Genomic DNA, 3,937 nt, shown 5'->3' with positions numbered 1-3,937 from the left:
AGTACATTTACAATAGAAGTCAACACTTTGACTTTTGATATCTGCAGAGATCAGTTGAAGACATATTGCTTCAACTGATTCTCTAAGGTGACTCCTTCACCTATCATAGTACTGCATCTCATCCATTTTCCACACCTTACCGTGTAGTATCATGCTGCCCCATCACCGTGCTGGACCTAGGTGACTGAGCTGCTCACATATTCATGCTGCTCATCTTGCCGCATCTTCCACGGTCTCATTCATCATCAAGCTGCCCATCCTTATGATTACATTCACCATGATGTTGTCCATGCTCCATGTATCATTGTGTTGCCCATGCACATGATCTCATACATCATGCTGCCCATATATATATCATGTTGCCCATGTATATCAAGCTGTCCATATATATATCATGTTGCTCATGATCTCATCTCTATGCTGCATTATGCTTGATCTACATCATGATGTTGCCCATGCCATATATGTTGTCTGCCATATTATACATAGTGTGTCTTCCATGCCATGTCATGCCATGACATGTCAATGAATATGCTGACACAATTCCACTGAAGATTGTTACAGTCATACCATTGATTGCTATATCAACATTACTGCCCATCACATCTTCAAGTTCATGAGTCTTCATGCACTGTGATAGATGACAACGTATAGTCATAATTGTGCGTATATAGTTCATTGTTGTGCGTATAGAGCATTGTCAACGGATTAGATGTTTCCATACCTGACTGTGTTTCCCGTATAAACTACATTATATCATGACAGAGTGTTGTGCGTATATGGTCATGACATTCTTCATAATGCTTATATACAACGGATTAGGGTTCATGTAGCTGTGTGTTTGCTATCACACGTAGCTGTGCGTTTGCTCCATGACTGTGTGTGGAGTTCCTTTGACTGTGTATCAATGTCTATTTGCGCAGAAAGGTCTTTATGACTGCGTATTTATGCCTTGCGTATTAAAGTCTTCAAGACAATGATTGAGTGCGTATATACTGCAGGTTCCTTCATATCACAACGACTCCTCTTCCAATCTCAGAACCATCCAAATATGAGTTTTGTGCTTTTATGGTTGCTTCTGGACAACGTTCCCTTGACTGCGTTAATAACTTCATTATCGGTTCAGCGTATAGGGTTTGTATTCACAGCGTAATAGTCTCTAGCATGAACAGTGTGCAGGTTGTTTCTGGACAGCATTCCCTTGACTGCGTTAATAACTTCATTGATTGCGTTGAAAACTAGCGTATAATATCCACAACGTATCCATTATGAACAACGTAACCTTGAACAGATCATGACTGCATTGGATGAGTCTTCATTGACTGCGTTGAATATCTCCCATGACTACGTATAAGGTCTTCCATTCTAGCGTATGAGATATCTCCATTTGACAACATATAGGTGTCTCTATTTGCTGCATAGATCGACCTACGGCTAGGGCATCACCATAAGGCTAGCATATTACTCTTGGTGTCTCACTCCTTCTCCAAAAACCCAAGACGTGGATAGGAGGAGATCACTCAAGAATGTGTGTCCAAATGACATCAAATCCTCATCTATTTATACTAACGTGTAGATGATGAATAGACATGACGTTTGGGCTTCTTGAGCCTACGTAAGAGCTGGTCGGCTTGATAATAATTACATAACCAAAATAAATTCATATCTCCATAAATACTTATCAGAATCGGATGATCTTTAGATCAATCCTACACCTCTCGATGAGAGGGATCCAATAAAAATATCAGCTGCCATAAATAAGCTGACCCACATGGAGTTTGGCCCTAGTTTCCAGTTTAACAGTTTGTGATATAAAAGGATCTAGAAGAGTCTATATTGTAACTCTAGTTAAGAGTTGTAGTCAAAATTAACCACTAGTAGGCTATCGAGCTATGTTATAATCGAGCCACTAGGAGGAAGAGGCATTCCATTCTTTCGAGAGCATTTTGTTCCATATTTGAGCAAAGATAGCTAGAAGAGATAGGAGCTAGAGCACACACAGAGGATTTGTGCATGGTAGCAACCCATGGGCCACAAGCATTACTTCTTTGTACCTGCAGCCATATTTCCAGATAGAGAAAGAGAGTGAAGCGGCCTCACCTTCCAACTGGGTTTTCTCCCGAAAGGGTTTCCAAGTGATCATATCTTGTCTTGTGTGTGTATGTGCTTATTTTGTCGTTCTCTACTTTTCTGCATGATTTCCATTCATGTGAATGCACTAATGTAACCCACTTGGTGAAAATTCCATGTAATAAAAGTTAATAAAGGCAAAATAAGACCACGGTTAAGGGACACGTATTCCAAGTTGAATGTTGGGCAAATATATCCTATAAGGCATCACTAGATGTGTTTATGGAAAGGAGAAAAGGGAGGTGAAAGGTTGCAGGTTGCATGTGAGGAGGAAAATGAAGGAAAATACTAGAAAATGATGAAAATAGAGGCCTAATTGATAAAAAGGCTTCTCATATCAATGTGTAACTTTTTTCCAGTTCAGTTTTGGAGCTCTCTCATTACTCTCTCTCTCTCTCACTCTTGGACACTTAGAGTTTTCTTGGAGCACTCTACTTTTGGAACAAGGAAGGAAAAGCAAGCAAAAGGGAAGGAAGGAAAGCAAGGAGCAAGCAAGGAAGAGCAGGATTAAGCAATTTCAGTAGTAATACTTGCAGGTAACATATTGCATGTGTGATTTCCTAGTTGGTTTTGACATGCATGGCTCTGTATGTTGGTGTATGGTTCTCTTGTTTTCGGTGGCATGGTTTTGATGGGTTATGACAATGGTTTTCATCCTAGCCTTTCCTTTTTCTGGATGTCATGGTGTGTTGGGATGTTGATCTCGGTTTTGAGCTTTGGAATTGTCGAATGGATTTCAGAATCTGGGGCGAAAATGGTCTCAAGGCTCATTCCCAAAGGCCTAGGAATCCCTTGATCGATTTTGGCGGGATACATGATAATGCCTGAGGGAGGTGTCTCGATTTAGGGCCTATTGATACGGTATTGGATTGTGGTAAAGCCTAAGAGATAAGGAGGCAGAAAATTCCTCAAGGATAGTGATGGATTCTGGATGGAATTCCAAGTTCGGTTCGGTTATATGATCAGAGCACCGATTTTGGTGTGATCATGGTTTGGTGGGGTGGAGGTGGTTTAACTTCTGGATTCCCTTGTTTTTTTTTATCGGTTTATCCATGAGATCCCACACTCATGCTTGGAATATGACACGGGGGTTACTGGCTGAAAGAAATATTTGGTTCAACCATGTCTACAGTTGGGTGGTACGTGGAAGTCCCGAACCTGGTTGGATTTGCCTATGTTTAATAAAAGCTAAGTTCTCTTGCTTTTGTACTTATTAATATGTGGATTTAATGGTTGATATCTCACTATTATTTTCATGGTTTAATGTTGGTTATAAGCATGGTTATATGACTGGTTATTGTCATGGTTATTTCATGTATTTACTTGTAACTAAAAGGATAATGGATGCAAGACCTAATTGATGTCATAACAGTTCAAGGGAGAAGGTGGTGATCCTTCTTGTCATGTCTCGTAAGAGTTTTCAATCATTCATGCTTTGTCTTGTATCCTAGACCTGTAGATTGTATTGATGCCAAGTGTTTGACAGAATGTCAATCTCGGTTGGGGATGGTCAGGCCTAGTCCTGGAGTTAGTTTTTGGTTTATTAGTCTTGTCATCATGTGTTTAATGGATTCTGAAAGTTACAACAAGTTCTAGGCAGTGGCCAGAATTCTGGGCTTGAAAAGTTCCTTAAATCTTGTGAACTCTGGCACAGGTATGCTGGAAATAGTCCCTGGACATAGGCATGCAGGCTTGTTGGAGCGTTCAGAGCTCTCTGGACACTGGCATGCAAATAACATGGGAGCGTCCTAAGGTTTAATAGCTTAAAAACTCAGTGAGACCCATGGGCATGATACATGTGTGGTTG

This window comes from Pinus tabuliformis, chromosome 8 (genome assembly GCF_031772625.1).
Source record: "Pinus tabuliformis cultivar Carrire ecotype Pingquan chromosome 8, CPIR1, whole genome shotgun sequence".
Classification (NCBI taxonomy): Eukaryota; Viridiplantae; Streptophyta; class Pinopsida; order Pinales; family Pinaceae; genus Pinus; species Pinus tabuliformis.
The sequence above is the reverse complement of the archived record's forward strand: the minus strand, read 5'-3'. Positions refer to the sequence as shown.